This window comes from Sceloporus occidentalis, unplaced genomic scaffold (genome assembly GCF_023333645.1).
Source record: "Sceloporus occidentalis isolate IW3139 unplaced genomic scaffold, rSceOcc1.0.p SCAF_32, whole genome shotgun sequence".
Lineage (NCBI taxonomy): Eukaryota > Metazoa > Chordata > Lepidosauria > Squamata > Phrynosomatidae > Sceloporus > Sceloporus occidentalis.
The window spans coordinates 3,315,463-3,339,396 of NW_028317012.1; the positions used below are offsets into that span (position 1 = coordinate 3,315,463).

At 39.0% G+C, this 23,934-nt stretch overlaps 6 non-coding genes across 6 annotated transcripts; all 6 read left to right on the top strand.

Moving 5' to 3' along the window:
- Window positions 1–10,585: 10,585 nt before the first annotated feature.
- TRNAD-GUC (transfer RNA aspartic acid (anticodon GUC)) lies at window positions 10,586–10,657 on the top strand. Its single transcript has one exon. It is a non-coding gene; the product is annotated as a tRNA-Asp (tRNA).
- A 391-nt stretch (window positions 10,658–11,048) lies between these two features.
- On the top strand, window positions 11,049–11,120 carry TRNAD-GUC (transfer RNA aspartic acid (anticodon GUC)). The gene has a single exon. It is a non-coding gene; the product is annotated as a tRNA-Asp (tRNA).
- A 153-nt stretch (window positions 11,121–11,273) lies between these two features.
- On the top strand, window positions 11,274–11,345 carry TRNAD-GUC (transfer RNA aspartic acid (anticodon GUC)). The gene has a single exon. It is a non-coding gene; the product is annotated as a tRNA-Asp (tRNA).
- Window positions 11,346–12,850: 1,505 nt separating this feature from the next.
- TRNAD-GUC (transfer RNA aspartic acid (anticodon GUC)) lies at window positions 12,851–12,922 on the top strand. Its single transcript has one exon. It is a non-coding gene; the product is annotated as a tRNA-Asp (tRNA).
- A 9,782-nt stretch (window positions 12,923–22,704) lies between these two features.
- On the top strand, window positions 22,705–22,777 carry TRNAV-UAC (transfer RNA valine (anticodon UAC)). The gene has a single exon. It is a non-coding gene; the product is annotated as a tRNA-Val (tRNA).
- A 327-nt stretch (window positions 22,778–23,104) lies between these two features.
- Window positions 23,105–23,176, top strand: TRNAQ-UUG (transfer RNA glutamine (anticodon UUG)). Its single transcript has one exon. It is a non-coding gene; the product is annotated as a tRNA-Gln (tRNA).
- Window positions 23,177–23,934: the final 758 nt, after the last annotated feature.

Genomic DNA, 23,934 nt, shown 5'->3' on the forward strand with positions numbered 1-23,934 from the left:
AAAGGCCTCGGTGTTAGTCAGTCAATTTGGCTTTCATATGGCTGGGCTTCTTTCCATTTGTAAACTTTGGTTTGAAGGTCATGAAAACTGACTTAAGTGTTATTTCACACAAATGTGAATGTACATATTGTATCATTTTAATTGTTGACTATTTTGTGATATCAACTAATTACCATTTGATATGATTGTATTTCTCTATAATTCTTACCAAGCAGTTTTCTTCATGCAAGATGTTCTCACTGACCTGCAACCGATCTTATATCCTTAGAGCTCTCAGACAGGGTCATTTGCTATGAACGTTCTTGCTTGTTGATGTAGATATGGCATGGGTAATCTCAGCACTTCATTCACATGAACGTAACAGATTTTTCGAATATCTCTGCTTGAGTTCACATGAAACATTGATTAGTCTATTCATTTTGATCTACCTGTAATCAGTTTGGGGATATCCTTAAAATAATGCCTGCTGGCAGCACTTAAACGTATCTCCCCATCACTGCAATCAACCCGCATGGTACTTGGCTTCAGTCTGCTGCCCCTCAGGTTGTTCTGGAGCGTCTCTATCTGAAGCATAGCCTGAAATTTGATTCTACATCTCATCAACCAACATGTCATAGGTTTTTGTCTACAAGCCTAACTTACAAGCTGAATTATGATTAGACATTTTTTTTTACTGACTTGAAAAAAAAAGTTAAAACTCTGCTGTATATAAATATGGGGTTACGTACTGCTTATCTATTGAAGTTGTTTAATTTCATAGTGTACCTCAGTGTGTGAAACAAGCATTGCTAGGGTTATCATGTTTCAAACCTTGAACATAATCGTCTGGACGTTTCCTGGTCAGTTTCTAAGTAGCCTGACTGTGAAGGTGTTAGTAACAAAGTACAAGAGAAGGTGTTTACCAAGGCCATTCCTATGGGCCGCAGTATATGGACAGCACTGTCGTTTCTAGTAGCAAACTTTACTGTTATCTATATGTACACTATTTCTATTAGTGTTATACAAATTGTATTTACGTCATGACGTCATGTTTATTTACAGGTGCATTCAATTTTCGAGGGTCACAAAGATGCATAATTTTGAATTTCAATTGGTATTTTTTTCTTCCTGGTCTCTGAAAAGGTTATGACACCTCAAGGACTGGTTTTTAAGTCCATAATTAATGATTTGTAATACTACATAAGTTATACCTATGGGGAAAATGCATGCTATTTAGCGGCATCATCAATCATTTTGGCAGATTTTTTTTTAAATGTATTTATTTTTGTTTGTTTTTTGATGCCAGCAAAATCTATTTACGTTTAAAACAAAATTTTTATGTTACATTTTTCCTGCTAAAAAAAAAAAAAAAGGTGACTTTTTATGTCATGATCCAATTGTAATCCAGTTGGACCTTTCTCCTTGCTACCATGTTAATCCTACTTGCAGCTATTTTGTTATCACTGTATAAAAGGGAGAAAGCATGGGTTTAAAGCCTATTAAACAACTAATCATGCTTGGAATAAGGTATGTATACAGCTGTTTGGAATTGGTAGGGGGGTTTTTTGTCTCCCCTCCCAACGTATTCATTTTGTAATATGAGTTACATAGACTTTTGAGGGTCTAAAAAAATTGAAAAACAAAATACAGAGTGGAGTAGTTTTACCAATTTAAAATGATTTTGTTAGTTTGCTTTAAATAAAAGTACAGCTTATTCAGTAAATAATAAACTAAATTTGCTTTTTCAAACTTAATTTTTTGTTGCAAATGGAATACATGAGAACAGGTAAACCCCCCCCCCATTTCCCTCAAATGCAACAAAATAAATGAAGAAGCCATCGACACAAACAAAAGATCTCCTCTAATCCTCCTACATGGATTGGACAGGGCGAGCGATCACAATCGTCCAATCAGATTTGCACCTTAGCACCGATTACAAATGAAAAAGTTAAGTAACTGGCATGATGTGGACACATTGCATCTTTCATGTTATATAGTTTGAATGCTATGTCAAACATATTTATCACTGTAAAATTCCACATTCCATTTTGTTTCAATTTTTCTGGAAAAAAACCTAAATTTGGCTTTGGGAAAAAACATTTTCCCCCAATTTTTCCCTTTTTTTCCCCAGACCATCCCATCTCTAGGAGGGTCACTATTTTATTTTTTTTCGAGAAAATTTCCTAATTACCTAAAAGCCCCCTGATTGGGAGACAACCCATCAAGAGTTTTTTTTTTACCAATAAAAACATTTGGTCAGAACCTGTTCTGATAGTCCTCTTGTAATCAAAACCGAGCCCTTGTGTATTTTGCAGTGTTATGTAACCCAATGACTCATCTGTATATATTTCATTTAACAATGTGAAGTATCATTTATAGAAGGGAGAGTTAAAACATTACCTTTTGTGAAATCTTTTAATGTGTATGGCGTAACAAAACTGACCTAAATGTGTGCACTTAATTTTATATTTTATATATAAAATGCTTAATATAAAGCTATGTTTTTTTGAATTTTCTAACCTTGCATGTGACGAATGTTTTAAATGCTATTATTTTAAGAACTTTAACTGCTGGTTGGGAGAATTGCTTGTCTCTGGCACTTTGAGGGTTATTTGAAAATTAAATATACATACGTGCTTTTTTTTTTTTTTTTTTTAACTTGCTAAATACAAAATATAAATTGTATTTCTTATGTTGGCTTCTCTCAAGGCTAAAGCTTTTTTGTTTTCGTATTGAAAGTGGTATGATTCTGTTTGCCTGTTATGTAAACTTTCCTGGGAAATAATCAATTAAAAAACATTATATATGTCAAGATTTACACAATATTTTGTATTGATTGGTTAAAAAAACAAAACACCAATGTCATTTATGTATAAATATATTTTTATGATGATTCTCATGGTTAAGATTTGTGAAACTCCTTTATCTGTAATGGCACCTTTTTTTATTTTACATGAGTTGTAAATACTTGTATTTTTATATTAAAATAAAGTGAGAATTTAGTTTTTTGTTTGTTTGGTTTTTTTCCCCTCAAATATATCAGATGTTCATATGTCATACCAACAAATCCTACATTACTTTCTTGGTAATTTACTTTATTATGCATAATTTAATTGTAAGTGCTCTCGATATGGCCACATATTTATTCCCACACTATGTACAATGGCATAACACAGAAGGCTTGTATGTGTACTTTGGATCTTAATGGTTGTGTCTATGAACCCATTTCATCGGTACGCAATTTAGTAGTTATGTCACATGATAACAAACCCCATTATGGCATGAAGGAGTAACATGACATTGAGTTATTCTTCTACTTTGCATATCCCTGGGTTTCGGCGTAAGACTTTTTTGCTCAATGACTTCAAGGGAAATCCGCTCTGGAGTGGCCTCTAAACAATTGCCCTACCACGGGTGCGGAATTCCAGGAATGTAACACATGCCTGACATATCCCATAACACAGAGGCCATACTGTTATTGTCTAGGGATTCCTGAGCTGGGCAAAGTTTTCTTGGGGATGCTTGCACATAAGCTACATTTTAGAACAGTATTATGGATTAGAAGATATGCATATATTGAAATTATCTGACAAGGTGAGATATTTAATGTTCCCAAATTTACTCTATATAATGAAATGCCCACAAAAATGGCTGCATTATTCTAGCACAACTCTTAATTCATTGATAAACGGCAAACGCCCCAAGCTTTGCTCTACGTAATATATGGTGGCTATAGCCTATGGAGCTAGGTGAGCCCAATGTATGGCTCTGGATGGTACTGGTGTGTGCGCACAAATGCTTGCCAGGACCCATATAGTCAGAGGCAGAATTGAGTTTTTCCTTCCTAAACTCAACACGTTTTATGCCACCATAGCAATTTGCATACTACAAACAATTAGCATATTGTTTTAGGAATGTAAATGAGCAACACACAGTAATCCTAGCGTGAGGTATAATGCCACTGATAGACATTATAGCTCAGACAGCACATATAGGCCCATTACCTGTCGCTTATAAGTTTAGAGTAAATAAATAAAGCCAAAGTATAAAACCTCATATTTCTGATTCTTCTGCAACCTTACAAGGGAGCTCCCACCATTTTATTCCTAATATCACGTAACTAGTATTTTGCTGCTTTTCAGTTTTTCAGTTCAGTTTTTAAGTAATGTTTTCAGACATCTGCATATTATCCATTTGTTCGTGTTCCAGTTCTATTATCTTAGCCCAAGACAAGCACCCTCGTTTCTTATCATACTGCCTGTGGTAAACAATAGAATGGCTCAGTCTCAGTTACAAAATCTGTCGCTCTAACTAATAAAAGTCCATTGGAGGAAGGGTTTAATTGTACAAGCGGGACATCTGCATTGCCATAAAGAATCCGCTCTGTGTGGTGTCTGAGCAGGGAATGTTACCCAAAATATCACATGACCATACCTGGGAACTTCTTCATTCTACCTTCCCTTGCGGGACACGGCCAGGACTGCCCACTGACGTCAGCGGTGGTCCTGCTGATGTCTGTGGGGGAAACACACCCATTTAAAGGGCAAATGGGCAGGGAGCAGAGCGTGACAAGACCCCCATCCTGCGACCCAGAAGATTTGGGTGTTGACCAGTATGTGTGGAATCTGTGGATTGGTAAATGTGGATTGGTATGTGTGGAATCTGTGGATTGGTATGCGTGGAATCTGTGGATTGGTATGCGTGGAATCTGTGGATTGGTAACTGGATTGGTAAATGTGGATTGGTAAGTGTGGAATCTGTGGGTTGGTATGTGTGGAATCTGTGGATTGGTATGCGTGGAATCTGGATTGGTAACTGGATTGGTAAATGTGGAATCTGTGGGTTGGTATGTGTGGAATCTGTGGATTGGTATGTGTGGAATCTGTGGATTGGTAAATGTGGATTGGTAAATGTGGATTGGTAAATGTGTGAGAGTGATGGGTGTTATGCTGTACCATTTCCAGTGTCTTTTTCATTATAGAATTATGCTCTAAAGTACATCATAACTCCCATCACTCTATACTGTTCCATACAGTGGCAGAGCTGGGAGACAGAGGCCTTGCACCCCCACCGCAGGACTCCTGAAAGGTAAGTGAACTTCAAAGGGGGGAGAGGGTAGATAGGGAGAAGGGAGTGAGACGGGGGGATAGGGGGTAGATAGGGAGAAGGGGGTGAGAATGGGTAGATAGGAAGAAAGGAGGGTAGCAAGAATATTGAAATAAAGAGCCAGAATGAGAGAGTGAAAATGAATGGATTAATGTGTGGATGAATTGTTTGAATGCGTGAGAGAATTAATGAATTTGTGAGAATGCATCAATGAATATGTGTAAATAATTTGTGTGAAAGAATAAATGATTGTGTGAATGAATTGTGTGAATGAAAGTGATTTAGTGAGTGACTGTAAAAGTGTTTGTGTTAATCATAGGTGTATAGTTGATTTGTCAAAAAGGCAAAGATGGTATAAGCAGGGTGTTTATGGGACAAAAATGGCACAGGCAGGCTGTTTATGGGACAAAGATGGCACAGGTAGCGTGTTTATGGGACAAAGATGGCGTACACTCGGCTGTTTGGGAACAATGCTGACTCATGCTGGGCTGTTTGGGGCAAAGATGGCACGTCCTATGTGTGTGTAATTTGGGTGCTGGTCAGGTTCTATGTGGGCAATGTGGACGCTGTTTTTTTTGGAGGGTTATTAAAGAAAGCACTATTATATGTTCAGTAAATGTTATTTAAACTTATTTATTTTACTTATAAGTTATTAATTTATTTTTTCAGATTTCTTGTTGTTTACAGTTGACATACAGTTTACAAATTGGTGCAATAAATATTCTTAACATAATTTTGTAGACGTCTTTACATTTGGTGGGGGGGGGGGTGCCACTTACAGGATCCGCCCCGGGTGCCAAATACTCTAGGTACACCCCTGGTGTTGACCCAGAGAAGTGGTGCTTCACCCGGAGTTCTCCGGGTCAAAGACAGTGTTTTGGAACATAAAAAGGTAAAAAAGCATTATACAGCACTGTTCAAAGAATAAAATATGTTATTTTTTTCTGTGAGACTCCACCTTCATTTGAGAGATAGTGCTCACTTTTGACTTTACACAGGCATAGGGTTGGAGTAACTGAGTAGATATATTTTGGTTTAATGGAATCATTCCTCTCACAAGACTGAGGACATTATATATATAGTCATGCATGTGAAGCATTGTGGGAATGGAATTCTAGCCTCAGACAACACCATTAAACTTCAAGCATTAACTAATCTCAACATGCCATTTATTAATGCCACATAATTAAAATATTTGAATATTATATAATTTTCTCAGACACAATCTTGACAACCTTAAATTCTGCCAATCATAGTTTTATGCTGACCTTCGCCCAGTTTAATCTGAAACATTTTTAAACTACCTGTTCATTCTTGCCAAAGATTATACTGCATTTTTTTTTATTTTACCAGTTGTACAATCCCCACCACATTTATTAAAAAGATTATTTAATTAACATGGTTATTCGTTGTCAATAATCCTTCACTGGAAGAATATGTTAATTAGAAAACCTGGCAAACAAGGTAGATCTCAGTGATTGCTTTTCGTAGGAATGACCTTATCTGTGAAGATTATTGTTTTTCCTTGCAGGAGTCTTGTGGTTTCAACTCTCCAACTGCTGTATGCATTATGAAGGACTCATACCGGTGTGTTTCTTATGTAAGAACAGTTTGGTTGGGCCCGGATAATGCATGTTTATTTCAGAGATCCCTTAATCAATGTTTGAACAATGTATTATGCAGGGCCAATTCAGCCCTTTCCCAGGAGAAACTTCTCGGTTTGACCAAGAACTCATTCATACATTAATGTTTCCATATGCATGAAGAATGTTTTCTATTGTTGCCATTTTGATATCAAATTTAAATGGAAAGTCGCACCATTTTTCTAATTACTAGCATTAGATTAAAAATGTTTCAAAAATATTATCCTATTTGCTTTTTAAATCAGTTCTAGTTTTTTTGAATAATATAATGTTTCCCCCAAAAAGAAGATAGATAAGGAATAAGACTCTGATGTAGCAGTAGTGATTTGGAGATGTGGAACTCTTGAAGGTATGGAGTACAGACTGTTTTTTTTTTTATATGAAGGTTGTATGTATTTGGAGGACTAATTGTATGTTCTCTGAATGTGGTATTTTAGTCAACATTTAAAGTTAGAATAAATAGGGGAGCATTTGACAGATTGAGCTAAACAATTCTATAGAATGTGTACACCAACAATAGCAAACAGAATCCTTCATTAGTGCTACAATGACACTATTCACCAACAAATCACTACACTAGGTTCCTTTGTTTACAAAATAATGAAATAAAATAACTCAGGCGCAGTTGAAATGGGATAGGAAGATATCACTTGGAAGTGACAGTACATGTGGTAGTAGGTAACTTCATTCAGTGGCATATAATTTGGTGTAGGAGTGGAGTGGCTTTTTTTTCTGCTATAGTTTTGCCTCTAATGATAAATTGTCAAGATCAAAAACAACATGGGTTTTCCTCAGGAAGATCATGCCAAACTAATCTTATTGATTTTTTTTGATTGGGCAATTGATCAAGGTGGTGCAGTAGACATTGCGTATCTGGATTTCAGTAAGGCCTTTGACACTGTCCCACACAGAAGACTTATAAATAAACTGCAATCTCTGGGTTTAGATGCCAATGTTGTTGAATGGATTAAGGAGTGGCTGAGTGACAGACAATGGAAGGTAGTAGTCAATGGCGTATATTCAGAACAAGGTCTTGTTACCAGTGGGATACCTCAGGGATCTGTACTTGGACCCATTCTCTTTAATATTTTTATTGGTGATATTGCAGAAGGTCTTGATGGAAAGGGATGTTTATTTGCTGACGACACAAAAATTTCCAACAGGGTTGATGTTCCTGGAGGGAGAAGCCAAATGGCAAATGATCTAGGAAAACTGGAAAAATGGTCAGAGCTGTGGCAATTGGCATTTAATGTGGATAAATGCAAAGTACTGCACCTGGGGCATAAAAACCCAAGGGCAGAGTATAGCATATTTGATACTGTCCTCAACGTGTGAGGAAAGGGATTTAGGGGTAATTATTTCTGAGGATTTAAAGGAAGGCAGACAACGCAGTAGAGCAGCAGGTAACGCTAGCAGAATGCTTGGTTGTATAGCGAGAGGTATTAGCAGTAGAAAGAGGGAAGAGCTCACGCCGTTGTACAGATCACAGGTGAGACCTCACTTGGAGTATTGTGTACAGTACTGGAGACCGGATCTCCAGAAGGATATGTTGGAGAACGTTCAGAGAAGGGCTACTAACATGGTTTATGGAGTACAAGATAAACCTTACCAGGACAGGTTAAAGGATCTTAACCTATATAGCCTGATAGAAAATACTTAAAGGGAATCAACAAGGTAAAGGAAGATAGTTTATTTAAAAGGAGAAATACTACCACAACAAGAGGACATAGCCATAAGCTAGAGGGGCAAAGGTTTAATGGTAACATCAGAAAATATTACTTTACGGAAAGGGTAGTGGACGCATGGAATAGCCTTCCAGCAGAAGTGGTAGAAGTTAATACAGTAAAGGCATTTAAGCAAGCATGGGATAGGCATAAGCCCAAGCTAGATATAGGATAAGGGCAAGTACTAAAGGAAAGTACTCAGAGGTTGGGCAGACTGGATGGGCCTACTGGTTCTTATCTGCCGTCAGTTTCTATACTATTTTCCTCTCTGTACATGTACTGGCTATTTTAGCTTTCTATTCTGCTTTAATGTCTTTAATTCTTTAGTTGAATTCACCTCCAAGTTTTGACATGACAAGCTCTAAGAGAGTTTTTAAATTCCAGTGATTTTCCAAAGCGTGAGAAAAGTCACAGTAGTATCCTGTTATCAGAGAAGATAAGGCTGTAGACATTGTTGCTCCTACTATTGTAACCAGAGATCTGCAGCGTTCACAAAGGACAACACGAACACACACACAAAGTTCTCCCACACTTTGGGAAAACCTGAGCCAGTGACTCTGTAGTGACATAGTAATTTGGGGAATTAAGTTATTTTTTGAATATCCTTGAGAGATTCTCATTTCACATAGTACTAGCTAGTTAATCTACATACAATATATCTGCAGGTGTATGCAGAGCTTTGGCATAGTCATGATTTGAGCAATTATGTTTATGGCACGTGTGTTCATCATTGGGGTAAAGGCGTGATTTGTTTCCTCCACGGGGATCTAAATCACCTATTTGTCAATCCATACTTAATGGTAAAATGTCTTTAATTCTCATAAATTAAGTTGTGAAAGGGATAAAGCGATTCTCAGTGGAGAGACTCATTAGAAGTTGACCCATCATGATGTATTATAAAGTTGATGAGTTGAATTTTTTCATTTCACCTCAATTCATAGATTATTAAAGACCTTACTGTTCTGACTTCTGCATGTGATTTAGAAGAACATATGCAATTAAATTGACTCCTATAAATGCATTTTTACCTCTCTGTGTATTTACTTTTACACCCTGAACTGAGAAAGCTCTTTGTTGGGAATGTTAAGAGAGCTTTGGATCTGTTTAAAGATTTTGAAGATGTTATAAAGTCCTTCCCAAAAAGGCTTTTTTTAGGTTCTGGGTGGGGGGCACTTCAATAAGTGGAATCCATCATTAGAGATCAAAACCACAAGGGGGCCTTACATATATATTAGGCACCCACCATGTATGTATACCAATGGGCAGGCCCAGACTGGCCATCTGGCAAACTAGGAAAGTACCTGTCCAACAGCACCCCATGTTCACCTGATCTGGCATTAGAGCAACGTATTGGGTGCTGCAGTGTGCAGCCTCCAACCAGTTTCCTACTGTAGTATAAAATAGTTGGGTCTGCCATGCTTTCTGCCTCAGTACCTCTTTTTGAAATTACAAGTACAACAGACTCATATTATCAAGGAACTGCAGCTCTCAGCTTTGTACTGTAAGAATCACTTCTGGGGAAGCTACAATATTTGCTTGAACAAGGTAACCACTTTAATATCAGCTGACTTCAACACTACTCATAAGATAAATACATATTTAGAGAAGGCTGGTAACACTTAGATAACACAATCTCTTAATTTTTATCACTGTAATAGATTTAAATACAAACATCTTGAGTAATACTGAAATCTAGGCATTTGTTTAATGATTTAGAAATATCTCCTTTCTTGCGTAATATTAAGCAAACCTAAATTCACTTAAATGGCTCCTTTAAAGCACCAGCATGAGCTGTAGCTGATTTTATGGGGAGCAGCAATGCTTGGGTGCAATGTTTGTGTTTTTGGGGTGTTAGTCCCAATTCAAGCTGAGGGAATAATATTACAGGTTGGCAATTTGAATTATTATTATTATTCCGTAGCACTGTACATTTGTTTTATCTATTTAAAATGCATGGGTACATGGAAGGTACCAGTGGCCACCAGCCCATCAGGCATTTGGCTTGTTTGCCTGTTGCCAGGATGAGCTTGCACCCAGGAAAACATGAAAACGGCTTCCCAATAAACCCTTCTAGAATTGTCACATACATATTGAGCTAAAGCATTCCATTTTCCGACTTCAGCACAAGGCTAATCCTCGTTAGTATAGTGGTAAGTATCCCCGCCTGTCACGCGGGAGACCGGGGTTCGATTCCCCGACGGGGAGACAACATCTTTTGTTTACGTCTTATTTGTGTTAAGAAGAAAATGCAACTATATGCTACATAAATCTATATACTTTTTCAAAAATGTGATCAGTGCTCATTCAGTCGATAAAGTGTATCCTGTCTTAAACAGTGAGTTATCTGTTTACTTATTAGGTGTAATTTCAGGCACTGCCTTTTGTAAACAATCTAATCAACCTTTCCTCACATCTTTAGTTTTACATTTCACAGAGAGCTCTGATGTTTACATTTTCATTGGCAATACAGTATGTCTGTCACCCTGCAAACACTATAACCATCTCCACCACGTCTACTTACATAATAGTACTGATTTAAGTTCAGGCTACCAATGGTATGTCACATTCCACCACGTTCAAGGCTCTGACGTGTCAGTCCTCGTTAGTATAGTGGTGAGTATCCCCGCCTGTCACGCGGGAGACCGGGGTTCGATTCCCCGACGGGGAGACAAGTTTTTTTTATATAAATGAATCATGTAAGATGTTTTCTAATTTGGGACATTGACTCTAATAAAATAATTTTTACATATGACGTAAATAATGCTCCCTAAGCTACGTTTATACACATAACAATATCTATTGCAAAGACTTGAATAGCCAATCCTCGTTAGTATAGTGGTAAGTATCCCCGCCTGTCACGCGGGAGACCGGGGTTCGATTCCCCGACGGGGAGGCTAATGTATTTTTTTTTTGTTCCTTCTTAGTGTGCATTCTATATAGGGAGGAGTATACAAGATCTACAAATCTCTTACTGAAAAAAGATATTATCTTCAGTGTATATTCTTACTGAAGCAGTGTTTTTACAGATGCCAAGCTGTCACTCAATGACCTCTAATACTTCCAACTAGTTTCGTTATGAGTTGAGGACCTGTCATGCAGCAACATAATGCAGAAGTGAAAGAAAAAAAATGAAATTGCCTTCTTTAACAAATGTTGTGAATAGTGGACACAACAAGTGGTTGTACTGGATAAGTTTGCGTTAACACAATAAGCAGTATTATTTAATAAAACCCTTTTCAAAAAATCACAAATGTACAATGAAATCCTAAATGTACAGATTTGACTCTTGGAGAGGAATGGCTTCTTGATGAAAGCAAATATTCTCATAGAATAATAATGTTATCTGAGTTTCTGTTCTCTGTTCAGATTTTTTTTTTCAAGGTCACATGAAAATCACCTTAAAAGAACGCACAAATATTTCTTATGGCATTTCCTATGGCATTCCCATATGATATACACTTCATTCAGTCTTCTGAGAGTTGGCGAAAAGTTTTTTTTACCCCATAGATAAGTGAAATGATTTAAATTAAAAAATTATTATCAAAAAACTACAAAAGCATATTTTGGGTGTCACAGGTTCCAAGAGTGAACCGTATCAATGTGGAAAACAGTAATATACCTAATGTATTTTGAAAGAGGAGGGATGGCACACAGTACTTATGTGTTTATTTTGGCATGGTGGATGTGGGAGGTGGTCCAACAACCACCATTGAAAGATAAACACACACTCGCTGTGCCCTATGCACTCTGTGAAGGCAGCCATTCTTCTACTGCAAGGGCACATAATTTCATACCAAGCATCTGCCTCCCGCAGCAGACTGGTCAGGTGTTACAGCCCTGTTAAGAAAACTACCATGAAATGGTAGATTAGGAATCTTTAGAGGAGGTGTGACAATTACATTGGCAGTGTAATTGGGTCCCACTGAATCCCTCGCTGACTTTAAATGTGGCACTACAGAGTTCCGAACTGCCTCAGGAAGCAACACAAGCACTGTGCATCTGGAGCTTCATGAAGTAGATTTCCATGGCCAAGCAACTGCCCACAACCCCAAGATCACTATACACAACGCCAAGGATCAGAAGGGACGAGAATATGTTCCCTGGAGTTATGGATCTCGCTTCAGTATGTGGAAGTCTGATGGATATAACTAGGTTTGGCAATTGCCAGAAGAACACAACATAAAATTATTCTAGTAAATGTATATCTGGTGTCACATTTAAAAAAGTAGACATAATTTGAACAAAAATGGTATTTACAGTTGACATCTGTATTATGTATTAACCATGCTTTTATTTGATATATATATTTATTTGATATAGGCTTATATATTGCCTTCCCATGTTAAATATGTCACATTGCTATAGAGCACATGACAGAGGAGGCTTTTTTTATGTCAATCCTCGTTAGTATAGTGGTAAGTATCCCCGCCTGTCACGCGGGAGACCGGGGTTCGATTCCCCGACGGGGAGGCACATTATTATTTATTGTTTTATCAAATTCCGTAGTGCTGTACAATGTATTTACACAATAGGTAAAACTGCCGTCGTTAGGGATGGACCAGCGTGGAGAGGTGTTAGTGAAGCGATGGGAGAGGAAGATATGTCTGGCAGCAGCATTCATGGTAGATTGTAGAGGGGTGAGACGGTTAAGAGGGAGACCAGTTAAGACAGAGTTACAATAATCAAGGCGGGAGATAATGAGGTCATGGACGAGAGCCTTAGTGGCATGCTGTGCTAGGAAGGGACGGATGCGGGCAATGTTTTTAAGATGGAGACGGCAGTTTTTAGAGACAGGCTGAATGTCAGGAATTGAGTCCATACAGAAGACTGTAATGACCCAGAGCGCCCAAAGATGGTGTTCAGGAGTTACTGCGCAGTAGTGAAGATGGACGGGGCTGACATAGCAGCAGATGATGTCCAGAACAAAACAAAGTGATAACCTGCAAGCACCCCGGAGCAGGCATGAGACATAGCACTGGAATCATGCGCAGGATGCTGCAGGCTGGGAGTATGGAAGCTAAGCAGAGTAATAGCAGAGACATAGCAAGCAAGGGGGACAGAGCGAGCAAGAAACATAACCAGACAATACATACATGGTACAGGACACCACTCTACCGGGGAACAGAACAGGACACCCCTCTACCAGGGCTTCAGGACAGTACACCAAAGGCTGACAAGACTGACCAGATACCACAGGACTAGCCTAGGACTATAAGATAACAATTGGAGATTCCGTCACATCATATGGCCATAGCATGCTTAGCCCACCACTACGCCAAAGTATTCCAATATACGGCGGGTCCTAACACTAAACCCTGTCTACTGGTCCTCCTTCACTTTGGTTCCTACAGGCACTAGAAAAGAGCAGAGGTGCTATTAACTGAGAGATGTTCCATTGTTTTACTTTTTTTAACCTGCTGGTAGGGTGTCAATTTGAGTGTTCATAGAGGTTCCCCTTTCTGGGAGTGGGTTCCGTATTGTCTTGAGGGGTCCCTATTTAGATTTTTAATTGGTCGACTTAAATAATAGACTGTAATCAATCCTTGGTCTTGTCTTATCATTCTGACTTACTATCATTCTGAATTACTAATAAACAAACTAAACATTGATACACTCTGAGGAAGCCTGTGGTAGGCGAAACGCGTTTGTGTATTATTTTATATTAACCCTTTGTTGGTTTTTATTGGTTTTTATTACCAAAAGTTTAAAATAAATAAGTTTTTTTAAAAACTATTTTATCTTGCTCCTGGACCTTTTTTAATTTATAAGACAGAATACCTTGTCAGCCACCACTATATCCTTGGTGGGGATTTTACCACCTACACGCTGAGGAGTGAGCAATTCTATCATTGCTCACCAAAAAGGAACTGTGGACACTCCAGACTGCTCCAAAGGCTTTGGCTAAAGAAATTCCAGGGCAAGGATTATACCACCTAAATGCACATCTTGGGGCTAACTGAAGAAACACATATTACATAGTGCTGCCAAAGAAATCTTTAAGGCGAGGATTATATCGCCCAAGCGCGTACTTTGGGGCTAACTGAAGAAGCCCCCACCAAATGTGAGTAGCCACTTGCGGCCTTCATTTTACAAAAAATAAGCTTTGAGACATATTGCACTATTGTGTTTCTCTTTCTTTCACATATTCACATCATATCTATATTTACTCAGTTAGCCAATAAAGGTATCATTCAAACTCCACTTGTCTCCTGTAATTCTACGGCTAACACGGTACCAACTCTCATCTTTTATCATCATGGAAGATACCCCAATGTACCGCACCATATGAAATGTAAAAGACCTCTTGAAGAAACTTGTACACCTGGACAGCGACATCTTCTTCCTTACTACATGCAAAAAGGAAAATCTAATCCCTAAAGGACTTGTACTGAAAAATCCCACTCTGGACACATACAACAGCAGATATGCACAACAACTGTGCACAAGAACATCACAAAGGCTACGCAACAACCTCATTAGGATTTGTTACAATAGGAAATCAAAATTACAAGCAGAGATATTTACCCTCAAGGAACAGCTCGGACCAGACTATAAGGACATAAAACAGACCCTGCAGCAGTACTACAGGAAACTACAAACACTCCTCATCAACACTAAAAATAAGAACCTACAGAGACTGAGAAACAAAGCAGGTTTCACACCAGAATCCATCAGCCAAGTAAAGCAGAACTGCATTGTGAACCTCTCAACACACAGACCGAGCAGATAAGAACCATCTGTCCTCTCCAAAGGCCTGTCATTCTGTCCCACTAAACCTGTGGACAAGGTAATCACTATGCAGCAACTTCAGAAAACTCAGACTCAAGAAATTCTTCCATGATAGAGAAGACACCACAGAGCAACATCACAAATACCCGGGTTCCCACAAAAAGATCCACTTGGACCCCCAAACCAGGCAGAAACCCTACACTGGACAGGTACATAGAGAGCTTCAGAAATAGAGCCACTGTGGAAATACTGGAGAAACGGGGTGACCCAACACCCAACCTGACACACAAAGAACATAAAGCCATTCAATCCCTGAAGGACAACCAGGATATTATTATTAAACCGGCGGACTGTTGTCATTATGAACACCACTGACTATATACATGAGGCAAATAGACAACTGTCAGATGAAAGACACTATGTGAAGCTACAGGATGATCCCACCAAGGAATTTACTAAACAACTCAATAGGATAATACAAAAACTGCCATACACCATTAAGTACAACAAACACCCAGCTTCCTTCAGGACACCACAGACCTCTTAAACAAACTGGCTGACCTGGGCCCACTCCTACATAACACTCTCCTGGCCACCATGGACGTTGAATCCCTATATACCAACATCCCACACAGAGATGGCATAGCAGCATGCCAGGAATACCTGAACCGACACAACATGGACACCGAATCAGTTACGCAGCTCATTCAATTTATACTTAACCACAACTATTTAAGGTTTGGACAGGACCTCTACATCCAAAAAACTGGGACTGCGATGGGTACTCGAATGGCGCCACAATACGCCAACCTCTTTATGGCAAAATTAGAAGAGGATTTCATATCCACCTGCCAAACAAAACCCCTGGTGTACCTTCGCTATATAGATGATATTCTAATCATCTGGACCGCCAGCAAAGAGGAACTTCTCACCTTCCACGAGAACTACAACGCATTTCACCCCACCATCAACCTCACAATCAGCCACTCACCCACAGAAATTAACAATACCATCCACACATCCCTGTATCGCAAACCAACAGACAGACCGACTTACCTTAAAAACAGCAGCTTCCACCCTAAACATACAAAAAACTCTATCATATACAGCCAGGCCATAAGATACAACCGCATCTGTTCTGATACAGCAGATCGCGACAAACAGCTCCAGAAACAAAGGGGAGACTTTATGAACCAGGACTACAATGCCAGGATAATTGACAACCAGATACAGAAGGCCACCAACATTCCCAGAAAAAAATTACTAAAGTACAAAGAATATCATACTGGAACCCGTGTGCCCCTGGTTGTCACTTACCACCCCCAGGTAGAAGCTCTATGCAAAATATCTAAAGAACTTCAAGCAACACTACACACCGATGACAGACTCAGGGAAATTTTTCCACAGCCTCCCCCACTTTCCTTCAGACAGCCCCCCAATCTTAAACAACTATTAACCAGGCGTGCCCTAAACAAGTCCACAAAAAAATGGCACTTTCCCCTGCCTACAAGGAAGGTGCAAAACATGCGCACACATCCACACTGTGGACATGGTGCCTATACCAAATTCTAATACGCTCCATAAGATCAATGGTGCCTTCTCCTGCAAATCTTCTAATGTGGTATACCTTATTATGTGTGCAAAGTGTCCAACAGCCCTCTACGTGGGTGAAACAGGCCAGCCATTGCATAAAAGGTTTAATTCACACAGATTCAACATCAACAACAAGAGAGCAGAGACACCAGTGGGAGAACAGTTTTGCCAAAATGGACATAGCATCAGTGACATCAGACTGGCTGTATTAATGGGACTGTTCAAAACTCAGATGGAGAGAAAAATATGGGAGGTTAAATTAATACTTAAATTTAAGTCTTTAAATGCAGGCCTCAACCAGGATAGGGAATTTGTATCCCATTATCACTTTGTAGATAAACCAGACATGCACACAACCTGACCCCATTAGAGTTGTGAATACCTCCTGACACCTCCTTTTAGGACTCCAATCCACCTCTGATTTTAACACTATTGACTGATCAAAGAACCTTGTCTTAGACATTTTGATGTTATCTGCTTCCCAATTGTAACCATGCTATTTGACTGATACTTAAAGAGAGGTTTTTCACATTATTGTATAACATGCCTGATGAAGGGACCTGAGAGGTCTTGAAAGCTTGCAATCTATATTTACTCAGTTAGCCAATAAAGGTATCATTCAAACTCCACTTGTCTCCTATATTCACATCCGTGAGAGCGCAGCCACTAACCCCCCTGTAAACTAAACATTGAATCTAAACACAAAACCAAGGAGGACATACCTTTAGACTGCTGACTGAGACAAACAGAACAAATAGGTGGGGCACACCTTATAAAGGAAACAGAGCTGAAGCAAAGATCAAAACCGGAATAAAGGCATCAGAAGCACAGAACAGAGCATATGGAAATCCAGGAATGGACCACAGCAAAGGGGAAACTCTAGCAAGACAGGGGAAACTCTAGTGAGATGGGGGGAACACGAGAAGCAGCTCCACAGCCTGAACGGAGCCTGACACTGAATGTGGGGGGTGCACGAAAGGTCGGAGTCAAGGGTGACACCAAGACAGTGGGCATTGAGAGAAACTGATGCGGGAATCTTAGCATTGGAGGGAGTGAAGATGAGAAGTTTGGTTTTGGAGAGATTGAGTTTCAGGAAGAATGCAGACATCCAGGTAGAGATGGAGGCGAGAGAGTTAGTTACATGATCTAAGACAGAAGGAGAGAGATCGGGAGAAGATAGCTAGATCTGGGTGTCAGCAGCATACAGGTGGTATTGAAAGCCAAAGGATGCGATTAGTTTGCCAAGTGAGGAAGTGTAGAGAGAGAACAGAAGGGGTCCTAGAACTGAGCCTTGGGGTACCCCCACTGAGAGGGGAGGGGAAGTTTTACCGGAGACGCTGAAGGTACAATCAAAGAGGCAGGAAGTGAACCAGGAGAGACCAGTGTCATGGAGACCAAGAGCATGAAGAGTTTGAAGGAGAAGAGGGTGATCCACAGTGTCAAACCCTGCAGAAAGGTCCAGTAGTATTAGCATGGAGTAGTGGCCCAGTTAGTAGGTCATTTGTAACTTTAGTAAGGGCGGTCCCAGTAGAGTGTCGAGGGTGGAAGAGGGTCAAGTAGGGAGTTAGAATCAAGAAATTTAGTTAATTCTGTATAAACAATTCTTTCAAGAAGCTTAGAGGTGAAAGTAAGTAGAGAGATGGGACGGTAATTGGACAGATCAGTTGGGTCAAGGGAGGATGGTTGCATGCTTGAAGGAGAATGGGACAGATCCAGTAGACAGGGAGAGGTAGAAGATGTAAGCTAGAGTAGGGACAAGAGTAGATGAAAGAGAATGGGTGAGATGGGAAGGGATTGGGTCAAAGGGGCATGTGGTCAGACAAGAGGAAAGAAAAAGAGAACATGCCTCCTCTTCAGTGACAGTAGAGAAAGCCACATCTTTTACGTGTATATGATCAAACACATCTTACGCGATTATTGGTGACAGATACATTTATTCGATTCCCCGACGGGGAATTGGACCAAGGGCAAACATGTCCCACACACGTCAAAATGATGCAATATCCTTAAATTAAATCCGCTATAACATAATCACATTCATATATTTACCTGTATCACATTGACTCTAGAGGTAATTGTTATAACAGAGGCTTGGAAATATGTCAGATATTGCACCTGCACCTTTCAGGTTTTTTTGTTTTCAGTACGTGTGCTTTTTGGTTTCGAAGTGAGTTAAGCACAATTGGGTCGCCAAAAGTCACAGTAGAACTGAGGCCCTGAAGACTCCGGTTTTGGTAGGGGGGTGGATTGTGCCTTCTGGTCCCCTCTCCCCCTTAAAGACACTTCAGTTTATAGACTTGAAGACTTCAGTGGGTCTCATCTAGGGGAGATGCTAGAAGATTCAGCCCACCCAAGGCTTATGCCTGGAGGGAAGGGGCTGCATATCCCCTTGGGTGAGTGCAGCCCCAGAAGATGAAGATGGGGGACTTGGCTCCACTGTTGCCCTTCCACTGTTTAGAGCACCGATCAGCCTTTTTTCACTGCCACAGTTGTAGACTAAAAAAGAACACAAATCCTCTGGCTCTCAAAAAAAACAACAGATGCTACCTATGGAGTTTAACTTGTAAATTCTCTGGGGCTCATTTCTAAAATGGAATGAATGCTCTGCATTAGTAACTTCAACCTTCTCTTAATGTTTACATTGAAAAGGAACGGAATGTACAGTATTTGACGAGAGGTCAAATACAGGGTCATTTCTGAAATCTGGGGGAGAAAAACACTGTGAAATATACTCAATATATGTTTTTAAGCTTAAAAATATACAGTTAGCCACAATGTAAATATGTTTAATGTATTCCAAATGTGTTGAAATTTAATATTATATTTTTATGTTATTACAATTGCTATTTTTTTCCTATAAGGAATGTATAATTTTCTATGTATGTGAGAACAGATATAGGAAAAAGTAGATGCATCTGTTGTGTAACTTTATTTATTGGTCAATGCAGAAGAGAGGCTAAGCAGTTGTTACTCTTTTCATGTTTAGAGGCCCATTCACTCTGGACCCAATTTGATGTTGGCTTTTTCCATGGGCACTGACTGCAAAAGGGTCCAGTTCTAAACCATGTACCTAGGGAATTTCAAAAGTATCGTTGTGCATGCAAAATAAATGTCCTGACATGGCATTGCGTGAACCACATACTGTCACAGGGGTGTGAATGGAGATCTCATGTCATCAATTTTATGAAGAAGTGAAGACGTCATCTGTGCTTTTGAAGCTCACATCTCCAACAGAGCAGCTGCTCTCCACCTTCTAAGGACCGTATAGAACTTGACTGCAGGTAAGACCAATTTGATCCATCTAGTGTTAGTTTTTCCTGATGCAAAGAGTCAGAATGATAAGACAAGACCAAGGATTGATTACAGTCTATTATTTAAGTCGACCAATTAAAAACCTAAATAGGGACCCCTCAGGACAATACGGAACCCACTCCCAGAAAGGGGAACCTCTATGAACACTCTTATTGACACCCTACCAGCAGGTTAAAAAAGTAAAACAATGGAACATCTCTCAGTTAATGGCACCTCTGCTCTTTTCTAGTGCCTGTAGGAACCAAAGTGAAGGAGGACCAGTCCACTGTCTCTCCATGCGCTTGGAGACTCTGACTTACTGCAGAGTGTTACTAGTATTATATCTACCAGCAGCAAGTTCACACTGTATATTTTCCACTTTTAGACTTTTCTCACATGCATTATTATGTATCTGAGGGCATTTCTTAACAAGGTTACTAAGATGCAGATCAGTAGCAAAGAAGTTTATGTTATGTGCTCATGTGGAGAAAATAAGAGGTTTAGCTTTATTACCAGTGAATGAACCTGTATGTGGTAGTAATAGGTCAGTTTTACAACAGTTCATAATGTTAGGGCTTAGCAATTCAAAATGAAAACCAAATCACCTACAGGGAGATAAGTGGCTGATACATTCTGCCCCACGGGGCAGGAAAAGCCAAGTGACCCTTTTCTTTGGGGCAGATCCAGAGCCTGATAACTAACACATTGGCGCACATATTTACACACACTATCATACCTACAAACATTTACAAGCGCATGCTAACACACATATGTACACTAACACACACTTACACATACTGTAACACACACACTTATACGCACTTGCTCTCACACGTACACATAAGCACATACACTACTTCTCACACATACACATTCTAACACACACTCCCTCTTACCCTTACAGACTCATGCTAACATAACCCCCTCTCAGATCTACACAGACACAATCACACTAAGACATACACACTCTGCATACATACTGTTAAAAATTTTAAAAAATATGAAATAGCTCAATACTTCCTACCTGATACCAATTGTAAAAATAGACTCCACTAGCTTTCTACATTTAAATTACAAATTTATTGAATTGAATTAAATTTGACGTTACGATATTAGCATAGTTCATTTATAATACTGGTTAATACCAATCTACTGGAAACAGTTATAATGAATTAGCAGAACTGCATACTACTATATATATCAGGGCCCCATGGTTCCTAATTACGCCCCGGACGCCTTTACATTTGTTAGTTTGTAGACCCCAAATACTAAATACAAATTCTAAATACAAGTAAACAAATATATTTAAATCATTTGATGCCTTTCAAGAGGGCGTTTAGGATTTCAAATCCCAAGGACACATGAGATTCCCAGAAAAATATTATTAGTCTGTAATCTCCCATGTTCCTTGTTTTAATCACTGTTTACTGCCCACATACAAAAAGGCGTATTACTTATAGTAATATTTCCCATGAGATAAAGATAAAGGTTCACTATGAAAAGGTTTCCTTGTTCTTTGTTTTTCAGTGATCATTTTGGTTGTTTTTCCCTTCTGTGTGAAATACTGTGTTTCATAAGCAATCGATAAACTACAACGCTGTGAAGGATTATTAAAGTACCTATTTCGAATAAATAAAAAAGTAAAAATTGCCCACTTCCTCCTTAATAACCTATCATTAGTTACGGTTAATTTATTGCCCAGGATTTCAAGCTATTAAACAAGACAAACTCTTGTTAGCCTTTAGAACATCCTTTGCATATCCTTAGGCCAGATTAAGGAGCTCTGGGCCCTGGAGCAATTACACAGGAAGGGACACTTCTATGAATCTCTTTTCCCCATTTTTTTCTGCTTCCTCCCTCTTGTGGTCTTTTTATTTTATTAAATTATTATTTATTGTTTTATTTAGCCCCATCATATTCTCTAGCACTGTGCAATAGGTAAACAAAACAGACCCTTTGGTACAAGAGTACCGTATTTCCCCATGAATAAGATGCACCTTTTTTAGAAAAAATTGGGGTCTAAAAATTGGGTGCGTCTTATACAGTGGTGGTAGATTTTTTTTTTTTTAAACTAACTGCTGCTTACCTTCATCCGCTGCGGCTGCACAGGAACCCGGTGGAGTCACGTGAATGCAGATCGCATCACATGACTCCGCTCAGTTCCTGTTCCTGTGCAGCCGCGTCGAGCAAGGCAGAGGGGAAACAGTGGCCCCCACGGAAGTCGGGGAGCGGCAGCAGAAGATCTGCAGTTCAAGTAAGGATGGGGAGTAAATTGTTTGTATGTATGTATGTACGTATGTTAGCATGGATCTGTGTGTAGGGGGCACAGGGAGGCTGAAAGTTATGTGCATGTACTGGCTGCCTGAGCGATCGGTAACAGTTGCTAGCAGCCAACATCAATCACACTCAAATCATGCCCAGGCAGCCAGTACAATAACTTTATGTAATATTGTTTTTTTTTAATTTTGGCCCCCAAAAATGGGGGTGCATCTTATACAAGGGAGCGTCCTATACTGGGAGAAATACGGTATATGAGGAGCCCCCCCCATACATTTTTTTACTTATGGACAATTTTTTTTTTCTTTATCCTGCTTTATCAGACATATGGGCAATCATGTCAAATATACCCACATGTGTTTGGTTTCATAGTGTAGTGGTTATCACGTCTGCTTTACACGCAGAAGGTCCTGGGTTCGATCCCCAGTGAAACCATTTTCTTAAATAGCTGTCATGCTAGTATCCATAAGAGTATAATCAAAGTGGAAAAAGTTGCTCGCTTAACCATTTTTCTTTATTTTATCAGAACAAGCTTACATATTACTTGCGCACAAAATAAAGGATTTATAATCTAAGGTAGCATTTTCACCAGGACAAACTAATATTAACCTTACAAGTGTATCTCAGTGTTTTACAGCAGTTTGTATATAAAATGTTCTTCCTTTAAATCTCTTACTTGGACACATAAAAAGCAATCATTAGTTTAGTGTGCTGTGGTTTCGATTGGGATGTCCTCATGTATTTGATGATAATTTTTTATATGGTTCCATGGTGTAATGGTTAGCACTCTGGACTTTGAATCCAGCGATCCGAGTTCAAATCTCGGTGGAACCTAATTTTTTTTATCTTGATCTTTTGATACTGTATTAAAGTCTATTAACCATTTTAACACAGCGTGGAAATATATATATGCCATCTCCAAAGAGCCTGATGGATCTCTCATTAGGTTTTAATTGTCAAGTATATCTATATATATATCTATATATCTATCTATCTAGATATATAGATATATATATATATCTATATATATAGATAGATATATATAGATATATATATATAGATATAATGTCAAAAAATAGAGTATTGCAGAGTATGCGGTGATACCTTTTTTATTGGACTAACATAATATTAAAAAGACAAGCTTTCGAGAGTTATCCTCCCTTCATCAGGTCTGAAGCAATACTAATCAACATGATAGAGGTTACAACTTAAAGAAAGTGATGGTATAAAGGGGGGGGGGGTTGAGTGGGGTGTCGTAAATAATAGGTCTGGAGGTGAGAAATGCAGAGAGGTAGAGAGATAACCCAGGGACAGAACAAATAAACTTAGGGAACCAATAACCACAGTAAAACATCAAAGATAACAGCAATTAGACATTGGATGACTAGATGAAGTTCATATGAAGTTCTGGTAGTGTGTAAGGAAACCAGAATCCACATTAAGTCCCTCTTTTATGGTGTTAAAATGTGTAATCATTTTCATTAATACGGCTTCACCCTTTTACATTATATAGATATAGATAGAGATCTATAGATATAGATATATATAGAGATATATAGATATAGATCTATATATAGATATATAGATATTAT